The sequence below is a fragment of the Maylandia zebra genome, linkage group LG13, assembly GCF_041146795.1.
Source record: "Maylandia zebra isolate NMK-2024a linkage group LG13, Mzebra_GT3a, whole genome shotgun sequence".
Classification (NCBI taxonomy): Eukaryota; Metazoa; Chordata; class Actinopteri; order Cichliformes; family Cichlidae; genus Maylandia; species Maylandia zebra.
Genome location: NC_135179.1, coordinates 9188339 through 9210768, shown reverse-complemented (window position 1 = coordinate 9210768; position 22430 = coordinate 9188339). Strand labels below are relative to the sequence as shown.

General features: G+C 37.8%; 1 long non-coding RNA gene across 2 annotated transcripts in view; it reads left to right on the top strand.

The window, feature by feature from the left end:
• LOC101464509 (uncharacterized) overlaps positions 1-22430 on the top strand; it is a 94305-nt gene that overhangs the window by 18170 nt on the left and 53705 nt on the right. For both annotated transcript variants that reach the window (XR_191243.3, XR_013101341.1), the window contains exons 3-4: positions 16521-16581; positions 19134-19209. This is a non-coding gene — a long non-coding RNA (uncharacterized LOC101464509). The remainder of the gene's footprint in view (positions 1-16520; positions 16582-19133; positions 19210-22430) is intronic.

Below are 22430 nucleotides of genomic sequence, written 5' to 3'. Positions count from 1 at the left end.
CCATGCTCAAAGACTACAGGTCTTTTCCGTATTCATTTGCAGAGGCCTCCAAGCTTAAGGGACTTGAGCAAGGCCGGACTTTATGATCATTCATTATAAATTACCAATAACGCCAAGGACCAGAATCATTACTGACCAACCATTAATGATTAATATCCTAATTCTCCCAGAATTTCTTGTATTTAGAGCTGAGAAAAAATTATTGGGAGGGGAGGACGTATCTGTATTATCTTTGGTTAAATGAGCCGACTTAATACAGATATTGTTTAAGCAGAAAATGGGAAACGTTGCAATGGTTTTTCAGTGTGGTTAAAAGCTTACGTCTAAATACTATGGTTTCTCTTACATTTCACCTATTAAATCCAACTCAGTGAATAAGGATAAGCCTCGGGATGGAATTTCACAGTAAATACAAATAGGACAAAAACAATAGAAAATGAGCCTAAAGTTAGACATAGTAACCGATGCATCTCCCTGGGACCATGTTTGCATAGTGAGGATGCTAGCTTAAAAAGTATTCCTCACGAAATCCAGGAGTTCAGAGAGGAAACAGTAGACTGGATGAAGCGAAGGGGAAAATTTATGAAATGGAAGCTGTATTCCAGGTAACATCAGAGATAGTCAAGCGGCTAATGTCTGTGAAGGTTCTCAGTCATCCAGGTCATCGTAGTCCAAGGAGCTTGGACAGAAAAGCATCTGAACTTCTTTAAGTTGCTTGAAGACGTTTCACCTCTCATCCGACAAGCTTCTTCAGTTCTAAGGTCAAAAGGTGGAGAGTCCCAGATTTAAACCCAGTGGGAGTTTCCCCCCAAAGAGGGACAAAGGACCCCCTGATGATCCTCTACCTAATCACACGAGCAAAGGCGTGAAAACGGGTGTGGGTCACAATCAGCCAGGTTTCAGGTAAGCTCATTGTGAAACCTGGCCCCACCCAATCATGTGATTTCCTGAGGTCAGATGGCCCAGGATGTGAGTGGGCGTTAAGGCGTCTGGGAAGGGATCTCAAAACTGGATTATAGATGGCAGACAGTTGGTGTCGTAAACCACTGCCTCTGTTCAAAGATGGTCGCTCACAGTGGACATAAATGGCTTCTTTCACTCCTCTTTCAAACCATCTGTCCTCTCTGTCCAAAATGTGAACATTGGCATCCTCGAAAGAGTGACCTTTGTCCTTTAGACCTTTGTCAAGCGGCTAATGCAGCATCAAGCTAATCTGGAGGTCATGCTGACTGATTAAGAAATTTGAGCATAAAGCGATAACTTGAGTCTATGGAATACCCAAATACAGACATTACTTTTACTTTTTTGGGGGTTGAGGGGACACAACTTGTTGAAAAACGCACTTGACCCTTCCCACGATAAAAAAAACCCTGGAATTAAGTGGGCACATTGAGCATTATTAGCCAAGCTTAACATAACACAAGCAAGGCACATTGTGTGAACTTGATGTAAACCTGACCACTTGATTGTGGTCAAGTTCAGGAGCTACCCTTTTCTCTGTTTGAAATCCTTCCATTGAACACTGAAGCTTTTGTGGTAACCAATTTAGGAATCTGTGAACAACAACTTAATACTGATCTACTCTTCCAATTTTCCATTTTATTCTAAGGAAATGATGAAGGCAATATACCTTGATGAATACATGTTTAGTGGCCTTGATATCTGCTTGTAATATCCCACTGATTGGACATGTTGCTTCCTGAACACCGCCACAATTTACGAGTGAATAGATGTAGTAAATAGTATCAATACTATGGAAAGGTTTTGTGGAGATGCGAAGTGAATGACAGTGGGATTTTATTTCTTTTTACTTTTCCCCTTTCTTCTCTTTTAACACCCACTCATGAACTTATTACCCTTTCTGTACATTTTATCTCTTCCAAAATGTACAAAGTTCCCATGTTTTGAACTGTCTATGGAGGACAGAGAATATGACATTATACTTGGTTCTGTTAATTTTCCTTGTAAACATAAACTGCCGTGTTAAAGTAAAGAACTAAGAAGAAAGTATAATGTGGCAGCAGTATGTAATTATGCTCCAACAAATGTACCTATGCAGTCCTTATGATAAAACATTATATTCCTCAGCATATTTATCTTTTTATAAAAACCAAGGATTAAATTCGTTCGTTCTTAGTCTTGACAAATGTTAAACAGTAATAAAGAAGGGGACTTTTCATAATTTTTCTCCCAGCAGTAAAACTAGGACCTTATACTGCATCTCTTTACCTATTTCTGAATCATTCAGTGAGACTGCATTCGTTTTTGTAGCCTGCTTTTATTAGCTAATGGAACTTAATATTTCATTAGCTATTAATGGAAATCCAGCTTGTAATTAGTAGTGTGTCAACGATATATGGGCATTTATTTTCATTAGCCATCAGAGCAAGTCTTTTCATCTTCATTACAACCTCTTTGCATCGTTTTTCACTCTCTTATTATGCCTTTGTGTTTGTTATTCACTTGCTTGTTATGCAGTGTGATGGTGATCCACAGTTTTGGGGCAGACAAACAAGCGTGGCCACCTTCTACAGATCTTGAGTGGTCCTAGAATAACACATTGGATTTATTCTAATCTCTGAAAGCACAGTTTCTAAGGGGCTCCTCCTTTTCAGCTTGTTTGATTCAGGGAAGGCAGTTGGTGGCTTCTCAGATTATTAGTGTTTCATAAAGACTGATGAAACCTATTGCCTTTTCCATTCTCAGAGATGAGCGAGGCGTTAAGCAAATTGTGTTCTGATCCTTCAGCATATAAGCTCTCCATCTAAATGACAGTCGTTAACGACAGACCAAGATCATTGACCTTTGGACACTCTGCTTACTGTAATATTATTCCAAATGTCATGCCCCCTTGTAACATAGTAGTTATGCCTGTAGATGGTGTTTTGACAAGAAAAATTACTAGACTGAATATTGGAAGTTTGAAGGCTTTTATATATGTATTTAAACTGATACATGATAACTGTTCTAATCTTTGTCACAAATATTCCATCACTATAGTAGGTCTGTACAAGGTAAGCTTGTGCTATAACTTGCCCAGACAGTCTTCCATATTTTCAAAATGTCCTTTTTTACTTTCAAACTGTCGTGTGATTGTCAGGAGTTTATTGCCGCTCATATCTGGAGGAACAGCGATGACAGTTTCCAGCCAAAGGCCTCAAGAGCGGGCATCATTGTAAGGCAGCCATTGCTCTTTACCATGGCAATTCATGGGGCCGCTATTTCCAGTTGTATTATCTTAATTGTCCTGGCAAGTATGTTCAGTGGTTATATTATCAATTTATGGCCCCTCTTGCCACCCCATTAATCCAGCCGTTAAAACACTGTAACCAGTGGTTCAAACTCTGTGAGAGGAACATAAACCTGTCCCAGGATTGCCTGTGGCACTGGAGGCAAGATAGTGATCCGACAGGAGGGAGGGGTACGATTTTTCTTAAACATTTTTCTTTAGGTGTCTTGTCATAGCTGGAGAAATTGGTCGGCATTAAATGATTGTATGTTGAAGTAGTGGCAATATAGGGAAGAATAATTTCTACATTTCAGTGTTGTCGTTGCACTGGATAAGTTATCATTATTCATCATTCCTAATTAAGCAATGAGAATATATCTCTATGAGTTGTGAGACAAGGTTATGTAAGCACATTTTCTCTCTGAGCAAGTGATTTGCTCTAAAGCAAGTATGTCACAAACAGATTATTTGTCTTACTTTTGAGTGGCTCAAACAACAAAGCATTTTACCAGACAAAACAAATTATCTCTTGACTTATAACTTTGTATTTTCAGGACAGTAGTTTATTTACTTGCTTTATCAAACATTTAACTGTATATAAAGGAAGTTATTCCCATAAAACACCAGCAGTCATCCATTGAAATAAATAAAGTGTACTGTCTCTTTAGATAGCCACCTGTCTTGTCATGGTGAAAGTAATAGCTAAAGGCAAGGTGCATATTAGGCAACAATTAGAAGCTCCTAAAAAGACTGGTAAATGGACTTTGAGAATTAAGGTTTAACCATTAAGATTTTACTGTTGTGATGGTAGAAGTAGATTCAGTTATATTACATTGACTGAATTTATATTATTTTATTTATTTTATATTCTTTACATATAGTACATCATTTTTTCCCCCATTTTCATACTTATCATATATGCAGGCAATTTTGGGGCTCTTACTAAGAAATTTGACATTCAGCAGCATTGAACCATCGATCATTGATTCGTGGACAACCCACTCTACCTTCTGACCCCAAGAGTCTTGTGTATATTGAGATCATTGCTGATAGAACTCATGGCTGCTGATGGTTAGAACTGTGAAAGAGACATACACTCTGCCTCTTGGTAATGTCATATGCCACGGGTTAAAGGTCCAATGCCTGATCCAATTATAGGCTTGTCATATACTGCACATGATCCAGACAGTTGTTCTCGCTCATACACTGCAAGTGAACTACAAGAAAAAAACGATGCTTTAAAAAACAGCAAGATAAGCGATTGCAGCACTCATTTTAGGCAGGGATATTAATGTTCATATGCATTTATCTATTAGCATACGGGGCACTGTTGTGTTTAAGGTTATTTTTATGCTCTATTTTAAATTTTTTGAAAACTGTCTACCATGTGGTTAAAGAGATTGTTTTAATAAACTTTGGAGATACAAAGTTTTAGTGAAATGCGCAAATTCGGGAACATGTAGCCTTTATGGGAGCTGTTTGTGTGGGGGTGGGGGTGTCTGCATGTACTATCTATTTTGCTTCCATCTCGCTCCAACCTCTTCGCGTCTCCAGGCTGAAAACTGCACCAGCAGTAATTGCCTGACCTTTACGGCAGTGAGATAGTCTCATTAAGCCTGATGGATAATGATGGCGCCTCTCCATGCTACGTGAACTTCTGTGATAATGAAACAACAGAACAGCCCTGCTGCTCCACCCAGGGGGTCACGGGAGAAGGCTGATAACCCAGAGAGAGCAGCCCGTTGCTGGCTAACGACAAGACCCAGAACTCCCTGTAGTGTCACCCTTCTCCCGTGCGTCCACATAGGAGATGGTGGTGTCATGGTAATGTGCTGTTACTGTCTCTATTTTCACATTCCTTCCCTTTGATTTGAGACCTTGATATTCCTTGGCTGGTAAATCTTCCCAATGAGGAAGATAAGTCAGGGGGCAGTTAGGAACTAGGAGTTTATATGCAAATTAAAGAAGAAAACTGACATCACTTTGAACTGTAACATTTACCTGTGTCTAAGTATAGATGCAGTTTTACCAAATGGTGAGGTTAGCTTGTTGCCCTGGCCAGTCAAAATAATCCAAATTAAAAATATAAACTTGTGAAAGTAAGGTTTAAAAGGCCATCAAGGTATTTAGATGGATTGAATAATTACATATAGGATTTAATTCATTGACAGGAAACAAAATATCACAGACATTGCTGTGTGATCGCTATGTGATCAAGAAGTAAGTCAGTCAGATGTCAAACACGGTGTGACAGTGTATACAGTGGGACTCCTGAGAATAGGTTTAGTATCAAGTGTAACTGAAAACATGGTGGTGTAAAAAGCTTTCGCTGTGATAGATGATTATCTGTATTTGAAGTGTGTGAGGCTTGTTTTTCAATATTGGGCCTGTTGTGCTCCACCGTCTGTACAAATCAGGGTTAAACTCTTGTTTGAGAATCATAATAATTTAGATGATAATTGTTTGTTCAAAAAATTATATGTAGTTTATTTTAATCAAGACTAATTTGAGTGATTTAAAGAGTTTTTGACCTTTAGTAAAGGAAATGGAAAAGAAACAGAAAACATGATTTGAAGTGGTTACTGCTGACACTAAATAACTATATCCTAAATGCAACATTTCTCAAAAGCCATAAAGTATGCGTATGTCTTTTTTTTTTTTTTTTTTTGGTCAGATGTCAGCAGGTGTCTTAGTGGAGACTTGAGTGTATAGTTCACTTTGGGGAAGGTTGATAGACTTTTTCTTTTTTTTAGTTTTTGGTTTTGCAGTTGTGTCTGAAATGCATTATTGAAATATCAGAGCAAAACTATAATTGGCTTAATACTGCACATCAATCCTAACATATTTTTATATAAACCCAGCCCGGGGTGGCTGATTTTCATCAAATTAAAAACCGAGTCACAAATAGATCTGAAATAATACAATAACAGTTGTTTAGTATTCCAGTTTCATTCATTACTCTAGGCATAATATTTTTCATAAATTCATTCCTAAACTAACATCTCATTTATGAGAAACTCTAAAATGAAAGCTAGGATGTTACACTTTTAGCTTGATAATGGTGTATAAAAACTCCATATCACACCGACCGCTCATTTTTATACTCTTAATTACCTTCACTACATTCTGTCCACCAATACACCAATAGGCACCTCTGTAAATTTAATCTGAAGCTGTATTAATAGATAACTTATCTTAAGCATGACCTTAGCCAACTCATTAACTTGTTTTCTACTGCAAGGTCTAGCATTAGCACTTTTGTTATGGAAGCAGACACACAAGCACTTGTTAAATATAGAGAAGCATAAATATTTCGTAAACTACTGTGCCCTGGTATTGATAAATAAGATTTCGTCATCGAACAGGAGACCTTGGAAATGTAAAGTAAAATAAAATGGCAAAAAGGTGAAATTAAGAGAGAAACATGACTCTGTCATTCTGTTTGTACATAAATGGAGTCTAGTAAAAAGAATAGGCTTTTTTTGGACCACACTGAGTGTTTTCAACAATTAATTTTCCCGGGAAAGTCTTAAGTTGCAATAAGGTGCTGTTGTATCATAGGACAGGTCTTGAGAGATTTGGGTGACTGGGCTGGGGGTCGACCAGAGGGCAGAAGTCCCAGTCATGCAGCTAAAACCAGCAGGGGGTGCTGACACCCTGATAACCATGTGCTAACTCCTCTCCTTCTCTTCTCCTCTGAATGTGGTTGTTGTGCACAGTTTTTATCCAGAATGTGTGGATTTTGAAGCTTGGTGAACTTGGTGAACATAAACTGGCTGCACTGTGTTTAGAAAGGACATGGGGCTCATTAATAAGTAGTGGGGGGGTAACTCAAAACATCAAGATGTGGAAAATATTAAAACAACACTTTACTTTTTTACTTCTAATGATTTGGTTTCTACATGTCATAACTCAAATAGAAATATATTAGGAGGTGCTGAATTTGATCTGGCAGATTCTCATTTTATTAGCTCATTGTGATTTTGATTCTTATTGATTTTCTTTTTCATTTTGTCTTACTGTGCAACAGAAAAGATACGTTTATCTATATCTGCTAAATGTTATGTGATACCCATCTCTCAATAGTTGATTTATGAGATTAAAATAGAAACCAAGATATTCTGTACAAAATAATTATGTTAATAGGTTGAACAACCACATTGCATATCCACTTTTGAAATGTTTAATTACAAAATGATAATTATGAATCTGAAATGCCCTAATTATTAAAACGGTGTTGCCGTTCAACCAATAATCTTTTTAATTAATGTTGGAATTATTATACAGTTGAGGGTTCAGATAAGAAAACATGTCTGCAGTCTGAAGTATTTGAATCAAAGAGTTTTTATAAATTTTAATAATGTATATTTTAATGATATATATATATATATATATATATATATATATATATATATATATATATATATATATATATATATATATATATATATAAATTCAGCTCATCAAATTTATTACAGAAATAACTTGTACTGCTACATTTTTCTATCAAATTAAAATGACAAAAACACTGATAAGTTTGAATCTTTCTTGTGGTTTTGCCCTAAACTTTCTGCATTAAATATGTTGATTGAGTTGCACAGTAATGAATATTAAAACTCTTGGAAGTTTGTGTTTGCAAATAATAAAGCGAATTTATATTGTGCCATTATTCAAAATCAGACTTCCACGATAGTATAAATAAAAATGTCAAAATTACATTTTCAATCTCACTTTGTAATATTGAGCTTTGTCTAAACTCTTTTGAATTTGTAAAAAATAAATAAATGGTGCAATGTGGCAATATTCCATATGTAAGTAAACCCCTGAGTGAGGGCTCATTTAAACTGGAGATGATTTGTATTTATTATGCTAAATTCAATATTCTTAGTTAAATGTTAAGCTGTATGCATGTATGTAAACTCAACTGAGGCCTGTGAACCATGGCAGCTTCTGCATTAAGAGCTGTATTGAAAGACAAGTTGTGTTCATATTTAGCATAAAAAAACACATGTGCAATACAAATTAAGCTTACTAGCATTAAAATGAATAATAATCTATAGCAGATGAATAAAAAGATAGAGTTATCTTATATTTATTCTGCCAGTACTGCTTGCAAGAGATGCACTTGATTTCATTTTGGAGTTTTGGTCTCTACATTTTGTGATCGAATATATAAAACTATAAATCAAATTGATTGTGATAAACACCTCTGTGTTGAAAGCACTTTCTCTACAATATTATCTAAAAAAACATTGTAGAGTTTGACCTTTTTATTACATCAGATTTTTGTTTATACTACTATATTATATTTTACTTTATTTAATCTGAAAATGAACAAATAATCTCAGTGAGATCCTCTCATGCCATTCACCCTGTTCGGTTCAAAAATATACTTTAAAAAAAATCTTTCATGTACTTACTAATTTTGAGCATCATATTAAATTTTCAGACGGAGATTTTCACAGCGGTGCTTTAACGCTGCATCATAGCATGAGCTCATGTAGTGCTGCTGTGAGGCACTGGGCTGTACAGTGAGTGCTGTGTGTTATGTGCCAGCTGTGGGAGTGGGTGGGCAGGCGGTGCTCGAGCCAAGCCAGGCAGGCTGGAGTGGATCAGCTTTGTGATACTGCAACCCCCCGGGCCTCACGCCCAAGGGAGGGGTCACAAGTTCAACTCCCCCGTCTGCTAGGAACACAGGAACCCTAGCCTCCCATTCATGTGTGTATGTGTTGTTAGTGTGTGTGTGTGTGACTAGGTAGCAATAAAGCCAAAATTAGTCTGACATATACAGTACCTGTGTATGGTATATTTGAATTCCACAACATTTTTTAACACATGATAAAAGGCAAAGACCTGTGATATACACTACTTTAATTATTTATTAAATACATTTCTGGCCTCGAGTCTCCAAGTCACTCGTCCTGTTTGTGTTTCACATCATCTCCAATCTATTTCAACATGACCAGGGTGTGTACATCATCGCTCTGGTGAAATAGCTGTGTTACAAATGCCCCCTAGTTTCCCTCAGAGGACAGCATGTAAAACATTTCAGGACCTCTGTATATGTGTTCAGTCTCTCCTGAGGTGAAAGAAGTGGTGGAAATACTGTGAGACAGACTCTTTTCAAACTGTTGGATTTGACTCGCCGATGTGCGCTTATGGGTTCAAGGTTGTCATCTGTCACCATCTACGAAATGCCGCCATTTTGACTTTCACATGAGGTGCTAAAAGGAGATTTAGAGTGGGTAAGCCCTCTTTTGGACGCATCCATTTGGGTAATTGTGATATTGTAACTTGAGAGAAACTCAAAGGGGAGTTGCATTACATGAGATACTGTGACATTGGAACAATGAAAGAGGTTAGAAGCTAATCCATGTTGATCAACTGATAATGATTGCCTCCAACTTGTATGACTGCATCTTAGAATAATGGCAAGCCTGTGAAATTCACTGCTGGACAGAGTAGCTCAATGTGTCTCTCATGAAAAATTAGTTGGTTTTGTTTTGTTTTATCAGTGGTCTGGTTCATTTGTTCATCTGTTAGTTGAAGCAAGCTAATATTTGTGGTTTCTGGCTTCATGGTCTGCCTGAGACCCTTTTGATAAACTGCTCAGGTTCTGAACCCACAACCTTTAAGTGAATGTATTTATAAGAAAATCATTATTACGTGTTGCTGTCACATGTGATTGGTAACTTGGTGTGATAAAAATTTTTGTCAATTTAATCATAATCTAAAAACTTTACTGTTTGACCCACATTCGCCTTATTATAGACATCTAGCATTAGTCAAAGGTTGTTTTTTTTACCCTTGTGTCAGAATATGGATCTGACAGCTTCAACTATCCATTGCACACAACTCCTCCTCCTTTCAAAGGAAGCACCACGCTTACCAGAGGCACCTCTGCAGTGATAGATATCCACAATACTTCACCAACCAGACCTTTGCAAATAGAATACCCTGCTGTGCTAAAGAAAACAATGTGTTTCTGAGGAGTAAAATACTATCCATCACCAAGTCCGTTAGGACTGCGAAAAGGGAGTGAAGGAGGAAAGACAGGAGGCTGGAGAGTGCTGTGGAGGGGTAAAGGGCTACCTGGTTTTCACATCAGAGGAGTTTAGGGGAAGGGGGATTGCGAGGCCTCAAAGGCTCACAAGCCATGAGTCTGGCATTGAAAGGACCTCACCATTCACACTGCTTCTCCTGTTGGTGAAACTCTAGCCTGGTTCAGGCACTGCCACAACAGAGCCAGCTTTAATCAATCATCAGCTGTGGCAGAGGTGACAGGAGGCATTCTAGGAGATTAATTGTAGTCTTTAATTCAAAGCCTGATGTAACCAAGGAATGGCTCTAGCGAGTGTGATTAGTATGTGGCACATGGGGGGTAATAGTTTAAGGGTTAGAGAGCAGATAAGCTAATGGCCTGGAAACTTCTAATAAAATACAATTGCTTATTCAAGGGCTACATCAGTGGGTGATTTTTAAACCACGGCGTGTTTGGAATTAACATCTAGGTGATATCGCTTTAACATCTCACCCTTCTTTATTCATTTGCAATTTATTAGATAAAAAGTTAATATATTAACTTGTTTCTGGATATGTATTCACATTGCAAATGATTGTTCATTTTGGTGCGCAGTGTGTCCAGGCTAAAGGCCAGCATTGGGGCAGAAGCATCTATCTCTAATTCAGCTTAAATTCAGTATTGCCACACTTTGGTAAGCAAAGGGCTAAAGACATAGTAGAATAATTGCCAACTGGTTTGAATATCATGTTTGCAACTATTTTATCATAGCAGGTATGAGGCTGGGCTATTTGTACACTTGGACAAAACTATTGACTGACTTTTTTTTCTTTTTATTAAACTTTCTTTAGCCTACTGTGCAGTCTTCTTCGTTCATTATTACCCACATCTAAAGACCCCTGTATGGATGACAGTACCTAGCCTTGTCTTCCTACGTTTGCCCTTAACGACCTCCCGTCTCATTTCCTGATGGACCGAACCACCCCCAAACCAAAAACATTACACTGAGGTGTTTTTTTACACCGACCTGTGGGGACGGGCAAAGACACCTCAGTCATTACCCATGATAACTAATCTATTAATGTTGAATGATAGCCTCATTAAAAGGTTCAAATATAAGTCTAAGCTTATGTGTTAATGACATGTTAATGCTTCTGTCAATTATAAGCTGGGGTAATGACACCTGCAATGAGAAGATATCAGTGGTTGAAGTCAAACTTGTAATTCTATCCCTCGAGAGGTTAAGTGGAGCGTTGATCCCTTGGTGGCAAATGGAAGATGAATGTTTCACTATGGTTAAGAGTATTACACTCATCTAATAGTTGGGCAAAGTTAGAAGAAAATGAGAGTGAAGTTTCATGTAGTTGTTGGAATAGTTTCAAGAAAGAGAGCAGATTGGAGGTTTATGGAAATTAGGAATATGTCCTGATTTCATTGTTAAAAGATACAAAAGAGGCACTACTGAATTTGTTAAATTAGTTTTATAATGGTTCCTGTGTCGAGGGGAACTTTGACAAATCACGAACCAGAGATGCTGGTTTAAAAGTTGTGGGCATTTAGCCTTTAAAAAAGGGCGAAAGACTTTCTTGAGTTGCATTAAGGGAGGTGTAGTCTTAGGGTGCAGTTCTTTTAGAGACTGCATACATTTTGTACTTTTTGTAGATGCATATGCATGCCCTGTGTAAAACAGTTGCCTAATTGACTCAGTTAAAGTAGAATAAAAATAGGGTGGCGACCTCCTTGTGAGCAGGCGAAACTGCTGGTTGCTCGGTGATTGCATTGTGATGAGCGTCTAACACCCTGAGCCTCTGGGCAACCACTTTCAAACCTGCAAACCTGTTTCCAAACAATTGAGGGCCAACTTGGACTGACCTCAGTCATTTTCAGTCAGTTTGGTGAAAGTTTGACATCTAATTTAGACAGGCAGACAGACGGCCAACCTGTTTCAGTCAGTCCAGTCTCATGAAGCAACTTTTCTGTAACAAGTCCCTTTGATTCGATTTATCTTGTTGGCAAGTGGTGTATTTTTGTTAAATTCAACCAAATTCAGTTATATTATATTGAATTTCTGTATTTATTGTTGGTAACAAATTTGCAATTTTCACTAGAATATCACAGTTAATTGTCATACTATCATAAAGGGATTGATGCAGTTGCCAGCTGGACCCCTTTCAGCCTCCAAGTGATTCAGAGAGATTTTGTCTTATTGTAGTTTTATCACCATCCTAAGCACCAACTACTTTGAAGATGCCAGCTGACTGTGAGTGGTCGAAGACCTGATCCCGATCTTTGAGACGACCATTTTAAATGCATCAAATTCACTGCACGTGTTTGTAATAATTTTAGTCACACTGCAGTCTTTAACCACTGTTTCCCTAGTTTGACAAACCAGATAACCTTACACTTTTTCTGTGTTTGTGCAGGTACAAAGCCAGTTCTGCCTAGGTGGCTTTTGAGAACCACTTAACATTTTGGCAGGTTAAAGAACTGAATGTTATGTAGTGGTAGTTTACTTATTGCAAGGAAATTATTCCAAACAGAATCTGGAATATGCATCTTTGAAATCATATTTTGGAGACCACATATTTGGTCTCCAATTTTGTGCCTATTTTTCCGGCACAGTGCTGTGGCTAGCTTTTTGGCAACAACATCAGTCTTCTCTCAGTGGAAATTTATTGGACTCATTCTAGATTAAGCAACAGCAAGGTATCAGTAGAACAAAAAAAGATACACGATTCAGCTACAGGTAAACTAGACATCCTAAGGGCAAAGCAAGTGAGTAAAGAAAAACTTTAGTCCACTGAAGTTTAACTTTCTGGGTGATATGCAAATTTTAATCACAAGTAATTGGATTTGGATTCAGATTTATGTAGGATGTTTAATCCTATCTGTAAAGGTATGACACCATCCTGGGCCTCCCTGATGCAGGCCTGTCTCCATGTCATATGGCGTTCATATCATCAGCCTGTGCCAGCTGTGCGATCAGTGGGATTGATCTGCTGGCAGCAGGACCATATTCATCAGTCTTCTCTCTTTCCTTCACTCTTTCTCTCTGACAGTCTTGCTCTTCTCTTATCCCTGTATCATTTAAGCCCCACCTCTCTGTCTCTATCCCTCTATCTTTCTCTCTACGTCTCTCATTGCTTTCTTTCTGGCCTGCAGACCATTTCAATGTGAAATCATGGTTAATGCTCCATGACAATCTGACACAACGCACAGTCCAGGCCCTACTCCATCTGGTTTCAATTTAATTTGGTCAGAGAAGTGGGGGTGTGTGGTGGTAGCGAAGGGATGGAGGGGTGAGATGAAGGGATGGAGTGCTGGGTACTGGTTGGAAGGGGGGGAGATGAAAGCTTGGCATGTTATTCTCCGCCGAATCGTCTCACCATCCTTCATTCTTCCCAAATTGCCCTCTCCCCTCCTCACATATAGTATTAACTCCCTCCCAAAAAGTTTAAAATGATAGCTGTTCGATCAAAGGTCTCCAAAAATATGTTAAAGATCTGTAAGGGGAAAGGGCCATGAGGTGGCTCATTAAAACCATTAGAAGAAGAGTGTATGTGTGTGTGTGTGAGATGGGGGTGTAGGGGTGGGTGGTGATGGATCAAACAGTGTTGAATGGACACAGAAGGGCTTTAGCCTTGGTGCAAAGAGTTAATGGGGACATCTTCTTGCAGTTTGGAAGATGGAAGAAATGAGACCATTACTAAACAGCGGACCTGTTAAGAGCAATTTTCCTAATTATAGGGAAGGATCCATGTGTCAGTTGCGACGGCAGACATGTCAACCCATCAGGTTGTGGAGACGGAAAGTGTTAACTCTTTAATGTGACTAACTAACAGCCTTTGCTTAGGCCAAGGCTTAATGACTTAATGGAAGTAATGATCTAAGGAAAGCCATATGCGTTAATGCTGAAGGGGCCACAGTAGTGGTGCCAGAGTTCAGTAGAACAGTGGATGATGGGTTCATTGTCTTTACAGAGCATGGCTGTGAAATCTAAATATTTTACCTTACTATAATTTGCTTAAACAGCTTATAGATCCCATGAAATCCTTCAACATAATTCCTGTTCAAGCAGGTTGTTGGCCTGCAACATTAACAATGAAGGATAATAAAGTTTATACCAGTGTCTCAGTTGCACTATAAGGCAGTTTGACTTCACAGGCAGAAAAGCAGAATTGGACCAAAATTGTAACAACTTTCACAGCTGGGGGTTTAAATTTGTACCTACAGAGGTAATGTTGCATAACCTTATGGTTTTCACAGATTTGTTCTGATACTGAATTATTTTACATTTACAATGTGTGTACAATTTGGAGGTTCCATCTGAAGTTATGCTCAATAGTTAGTTTAGGTGATGGGAAACTATTTATTTATGTTTTGATACAAAGGTGTGCTGTTGATTCATTTGTCATTTGGCAAACTCTTATTAATAATTCTCCAAAATAAATTGAATAAATATAAAGTACCTTTCTTTTCCACTTTCATTAATTCAAAGCAGCAGCAGTCGCCAGTATGGTCTAAGCTTAATATCAGAAACACTGCTAACCCCTATTTAATGAAATCTTGCAGTTAAAAACAGTGACAATATCATACAACATTATATAACTTTGCCACAGAGTAGTACATGTGATGATGTTGCATGTAGGCAAACTTCACACTAGACTTGATTTCTTTTTTCAAGATTTTTTGGCTTTTGACTTTCAAGTTAGTTTAAAAAAAATCTCTGTTTACATTTTCTTAACTATGATTGTGTAACTGAAACAAGGCTATTTCAGTATTTAAAAATCTGAAAGTCTTTTGGTCTGTATCCTGTCATCATGTTTGAGTGAACTTCAAACTCCTTTCTTTCTTTTCATTTTCTAATTTGAGTATTGCATGTGCTGAAATATGCCCTGTCCTTCAGTTCTTCATGTATACAGTCCATGAAAGGAAGCTGTTGCTCATTGGATTTGTTGGCCAAGGCACAAACTCCCTAAACCTGCTACAGAGCAATGGCTGCTTCTGAAAGGCAAGCATGCAGCTGTGGCAACAGCACCTTGTTTCCTTATAGAGGTCAAGAATGCATGCATGTCTCTCCTTATCCCAGTGGAAAGAGATGGAATAGACCTCAGAGATCGAGGGTAACAGAGAAAGAAAGGGCAGGATTCCCACCTCATCCATCACTCTTCATGCAGGGTCTGCCTCTTCACCTCAGCCCAGATTTACACACCACCTCTCATATATTGCTTTCTTTATGGACTGCTTTTCACAATAGTGAAGGGATCAGAGAACGCACCAGAAGAAATTAGTTCACGTCATCTCTCGTTTATGATGTGTTTAACTAGTAAGAGCTACTGAAAGGAGTCTAATTTGTGCAGCTCTATATTTCTGCCCTGCCCATTTCTTCCACTTCAAGTCAAATACTCTCTGCCATTTTAATCTTAGGTTATCAGGTCAATAAAACACGGTGACCTCGGCTAATCATAAAGGAGTCGATGCAGGAGAGTAAGGATTGATTAAGTTTATAACTCGATTTGAACTGCATAGAGTCTCGACGATAAAAATTGGAATGAACACAAATCTAAAGCAAGGGCTTAATCCAAAGAAAATCAAAATGTAAAGTAGACATTTTTAATAGCATCTGTTTTCATCATGAGAATGTGGTCTTTTGACTGGATGACTATTGATGTCTTTGATCCACAGCCTTGCATTTTCATGAGTTGTATGGTTGAAAGCACAAGTTGAAACTGGTGTTCAGCATCCTGTTAGGGCACATGACATTACCTCATCTTCTCCCCAGTTCTTATCAGATCCTTTTGGTATTGCTCTCCACTACAGTTAAATTAAACAAAGTTATCAGCTAGCTGATGTTCAGATAGAGTCCACCAAATTGAAGCCATACCTTGGCAGTGGATCCCCACTGTTAAAAGTAGTATTGTGTTCCCTTTAAATTCAGAATTTCCAAGTTATCAGTAGTAATTTTCAACTGGAAAGCCGCTACAGGTCAGACATTCACCTCAGAAAGTTAGAGCACCACCATGAACCCTGACTTTACAATCCAAGATGGCGGCAGTGCATGCAAATAGTAGCAAAACTGTAACACTTGTAATCTGCGCAGCCACTGTTGTGTATTTGTGCAGTCTAAATAACCATACAGAGAACAAGCAGCAGTGTTGTTTTTAAGCATATGAAAGCAAGGATTGTGCTGTATTGCTGGTGACACATGAATAGCTCTGCCTTGCTAAGAAGCAAAACAAATCCTGTTTTTCCTTGTTTTTCCGACTTTAGCACTGGAATGCGCTCAACTTGGAGATGACATCACTCCCTGCTCTGACATCCAGCTTCTGAAGTAAGCTGCTTACAGATACTTGTGAAAAAATACACTGGTTAACATTAAAGTAGTGTTTCAACTTCACTAAAGTCAAAGTGAAATGTATAAGCTCTAAAATGCTCTCAACATATTAAAAATAAAGTAGCTCTTTGGAGGACGTTTCTATTAACCATTTTTGTGCAAAGCTAACTGGACTTCATGTTATATTAATATGATTTAATACCAGGGTCCTGTTCTCTCTTTCTTACTTCTTCCTTCATCTCTGAGGATAAACTTGGTGCACTTTAACTTTCTTTTCTCTCACTAAGAACTGTATCTTCATCTTGCAGACACATTTTGTGTGTTTTCTGAAATTTGCTCACTTATTGTTTTGTCTCTTTCTTAACTACATAAGTCATCACCAATGATGAATGCACCAGTGGGTTGGCTTTTATATGTTATCATCATCCCAATTTAGGTTCAATTGGGATAGATATTGGCAAGGCACACACAGTAACAAAAATAATAAACGATTTCCCTCAATTGCGTTAAACAAGCCTGTTGAAAATGTAAAAAGCAAAAGGTAGAGATATTTGAGGTAAAATGTAGGGACTAAAAGTGAAATATTCTCAGAAAAATAAATACTCAAGTAAAAGACAGATGCATAAATATTCAACTTAAGTACAATAACAAAGTATTTGTACTTAATTAGAACTTTTTTACATTTCATCTCTCCTTTTTAATCATTATGAAGCCCCAAAGAGCCTGCCAGCCACTTACTCTATTCTGTGTTCAAAGATTCACTTTGTTTGATAAGCAACAGTACATTCAGATCAGTAATCACATTTACTCAATAAATAGACTATTTTAGTCTCTTTACAATCATCCACTTTACTTTCTTCCTCACTTCTTCTCTTTTCCAAAACAAAAAAATAAAAATAAAATAAGCTTTTTTTCGTTGTTTTTAACAATTTATTTGCAAAAATGCAGGACACTGAAGCTAAATCCAGCTGACCTTATTATAGCACATTTGATGGTGCACCATGGTGGCCTTGTACCCATATACCCACACTGATGCTGCCCATCATCCAACCTGGCAGATGGCTGGTAGCTTGAACAGCTTTCTGGTGTTTAATTATGATCGTAATCAAGGGAAATAAAGATCAATTAAAGCACAAGTGAAACTAATGAAACGCGAGCGCCATGAGCGGGCGGACAGTTGTCCAAAATGTTTCTCATAATAAATGCCAACTGAGTCCTAAGAAAGGATTAGTGTGAAGTGCTGCCTCAAACATAAAACACTGGTGATGATGGCCTATGTAGAGGAGTCCTGTTTGATATAAATGCCATTGTGTTCATATTATAGTCATAATCTCAAACATTTGCCCATAAGTAATGTCCATTTTAGTCCTCTCCAAAGCTGATATAATCCAGCATTACTTTCATAAATGACTTTAGAGCTCAAGCAGTTACTTGTAGAATGAGACAGAACTGTGAAGGATGAACAGTAATGGTACTGGAGAGAAAAAAATTACTGTCTTGTGTTTAAAAAGTGCAAAAAAAATGCCGATGAGTTTTAAGATTCTCATTTGCCCTGACTTTGAAGGAAGTTAGCACATATTTTGCAATTTCAGTTCATTTACTTTTCAAAGATGGAAATAGCCAGAACAGCATGGGGCTTCTGGCAACGGTTCAACTGCTTTTCACCAAGCTGTGCGTCATACTACGAGGCTGCACAGTCCATCTGAGCAAGATGGAGAGGGAGGAAAAGAAAGGACAGGAGTGGGGGATGAGACGAGAGGGAGAGGTAGAGGAAAGGGGGAGGCCTAAGTCGGCAGATGCCACCACTGTGGTCGTGGCATTGTGTGATATTAATAGTCCAGAGCCACATTGTGCCAACTTTATTGGAAATGTGAGGGATGCCTTGCTGTGCCACCATCACACGCTAGCATCAAAATGAAATGAGAGGGGTGTGAAAAATTTCCCAGAAACAGTGGAGATTTCAGGGAGAGTAAATGCTGCAAGGTACTGCAATAATTTAAAGCCATTTTAAAAACCAATACGAAAAAAAAGTACTTGATGTATTATTTAAGTGTGTCTCCCCTGTCAAACTGACTTTCCTTTGTTGTCAGATGTTGTCTGGAATTTATATTTTGCAACTCCATTTTAAAAGAATAGTTATCTTAGGTCTGCCAAGAAAATGTTATGCTGAAAGTAGGTTGAAATAGTTGGCTCCATGTTTAAACAGCCGACAGTACATTTTCTGATATATTGATATGCTCTTTTTTTTTTTTTCCAGGATTGTTGTGTTTTATACTACTGATTGTTGAATAAAGCGTCAGTGTAAGGAATATGACAGGAGCCAAAATATCATGTATATAAATTATATTGCCAGGAGGCAAAAGACATGCCTATTCATAATTCTTCAGCTGGAGCAGAACCCCTTGCAATGATGAATGACTTAACAATATTATCCTAAACAAAAGCGGGGTAATTAGTGACATTTCCTTTAAAGCTCAGTGTAGCTCTACAGTTTTTCAAGAGCACAGTGCTGCAGTTCAGAACAGTAATGGCATAATTTATCTTTTCAGAGACGGCAGACATGTTGCAGCTGATTGAATCATGCTGGAGTGAAACCAAGTCTTCTGTGATACAAGATCAGAGGAGGTATGTATAATTGTTATAGCCATTAAGCTCTAAGGCTGTATGGGCTGAGCATACAAAATGCGCTCACATATGGCAGACACTGTAGGTTTTGTACCATGACCAAAGCCATATGCTGCCACCCCAGCTAACCTACCTCAAAGTACCTTTTGTCTCCTAGTCATAACAAAGAGCTAACAAAGGTTAGCTTAAACAATAACACAATAATAATAATAAGAAAAACTAATTATATCTAGTCATAAAATATGCCAAGAAACTAGTTTGCAGGTGATATTTTTGTCACTTAGCAAGCAGATTCATCAGGGCAAGCATTTGTTTTTGGATTTTAACTTTCCCAAGAGAATTTATGTGATTAATAGCATGCATGACTATTATGTTATGAGAAAACTTGTGTAGAAAAGTTACACTTTGGCTTGAAGATAAAGAGAGAGGCAACTGTTTGAAATGTATTGGTTTTGTCCTCATGAGAGCACAAATGCACACACTAAACTTTATGACTCTTTGGCTATTTAAATAGTTCTGTGTGTACGTGTGGAAATGTATGTCATTTGAGAACCTTGAAGCTTCATTTGCAATCACGCCAATAAATATTTAACCCCGCTATCTAAGGATTCAGCAAATTGTGAAAAAGTATCAGCAATCGTGTTACCTTTTGAACATTCATTAACCTCTTATATATTTCAAAAACTTAACCTGGTTCAGTTAGGAATAAAGAAGTCCAGTTCCAGCTTTTGGGTAAATAGAGACGTAGTTAGCCATGGAGTCCAGCTCAGCTGCATTTGCCAGCTGATGCCCTACTATGCATTTCATATAGTAATAATTATTTAAGCTGCTTTAAGTTGCTTACAGCTCCTGAAAGCCACTTTGAGACTCCCTTTTATCCATCTTTTCTGGTGTCTAACTTTATCAGTCGCTGAACTGATGTGTTCCTGCTGTTGTTCCCACTTTATTCATTCTGTGTATGCCTGTAGAAGAACAGGGAGTTCCCAGAACAGAGCCGTAGCATCGAATATAAATTACTGCACACGGAGATAACAATTTTCTAAAGTCATATTCATTAAAGATCAGTTACTAGAAGCTAAGTCTCCCAAACAAGCTTAATCCTGCAATGAAAACTTTTTGGTTTGTTTGTTTTTTTTCAGTGAAGATAAAGTCCTTTAGTTTTGTTCTGACAAAATCAGTTTACATGAACGACAGTCCTCTGATGTCTCTCACAGGACCCCCTTAAAGCTGTGCAGTATAAGACATCAGCCCTACAACCATTATCCCTGAATACTATCCCTGAGTAATTCAGCCATGCATTACTGCCCCTTGCACTCTGTTTGGAAAACGCAGTAATGAGAAAAGCTATATAATGCCTCGGTGATCTTTGGTGCTGAAAAAAAGGATCTATTCTTAAGTAAGAGACACCATAGACGATAGCTTACTGGGTGTGTTTTCCCACACATTTGATGTTAATAGCCGAGAGCCCTAAAACCAAAAAAAATGGGGTAAAAAAACCTTCAAAAGAATTACTTACATATTTTTAGCCAATTAGATATTTCTAATGTTACTTTTGACGTACAATTCTCAGCCGAGCGTCCTCTGTCAGAACAAAGGAAGGGAATGCATCAGAGTCTCTTCCCTCTTGATCATGCAGCGATTTTCAAGGTGTAAACACGAAGCTGCTCTGGGAGAACATTTCTAGACGGGGGAAACGTTGGCAGGAGTTCAGAGGAGGCTTTGTAAAGTAAACCAGATTTGTTCAGGGGTCTGTGATCAGTTTATTTTCCCAGTCCCCCAGCCTTTATGCTAGGCCTTCTTGTAATTGTCCTCATGTTTCAGCTAATTTCACATTTCCAGAGAGAATAAGGGAGGGATAATGGGAAAGAGGAAAGAAATCTGGCAGCTTGAAGGAGTAACACCCTTAGATTTTTTTGTTGATGTCACTTGAAATGGATTTGGGAGTGTTTAGAGTCCATTGCACCACAAAACCTCTGGAGCTTTAAATACTTTCTAGCATTTCTTTCTGTTATTGTGGAAATTACTCCCATATCTACATCCAGAAATGTAAAACAGTCATCATTTTTAAGGAAATTTTCTCAGATATGAAATGCTTCTCATTGCTAGCCCATACAGCTCCTCTGAAAAAAAAACAAAACAACCAACAACAACCACCAAGCAGCAAAGTTATCAACACCTTCTCTCAGAAATATGTCTGCCTGCACTCTGAAACCATTTCAAAAAAGTCACAAAACTTTTCAAGGTCTTCCGTCTAAGGTTTCCTTTGTAGTTCTCTGGACAGATTAGAGTACATAATGTGAAATTCAATGAGGCATGCATACACATCCCATGCACATACAGGCCAGCCTAAAACAGCCACTTAGTCCACAAAGATGATGTCACCCCTGTTTATGCTTAACTCTTCCTGAGTGTAGATGACGTGTAGTCTTTCATGTTTAAAAATCATTGCTATCTGTTTGTTTTTTACTTTTATTTATTAGGCTTCTAATAACTTTACAGTATAGTCATTATAAAAATGTATATGTATTATTTTGCTGCCTGCCAGAAAACATATATGCCCACAGCACAAACATAAGAAAAAGTCAGGATCAAGGTGTAGATAGGATGTTCTTATCCAGGTAGCAATAAAGTATTTTTATTTTTAATAAATGGAAATCCATATTGTTAAGGCATGGTTATAATGCTGAAACACATGGTTAAGGTTTGGGAAGAGTTTTAATTACAGTTTATGGAAACCCAAATGTTAACTACCTGTTTGTGACTGAATGGTAACTCATTTTTCAGGAGAAAATTGTGAGGTTGGGTAATTGTCAAATGTGTTTGTAATTTGTAGGACACTGGGCTGTTTCACGAGGGCTGGTACTGAATAATATGACGGGGGGTTATCTTGAAACAGTGATCCTCATCTTCTAACAGTGGGTGTTTTTTTTTTATAAACATCACAAACTGCTGGTGGGTGTTGCCCTTGAGATGCTTATAAACAGAAACCTTTGTCTTCTTTGAGATACGGTACTGTACAAAATTCTTGAGCTATCTCATGTCTTTATATTTTTCTAAGAAAATGACAAGTAGGTGCAGTAATTTATCAAAATGTGCATGCATAAATAGAAGTGCAGGGTATAAGTCAAAAACTGAATTTGTACTTTTTTAACAAGCTGGTATTGCACAGTGGATCAAAATATGACGGCCCTTTTCTGTGTTCATAAGTCTGTTAATTTTCA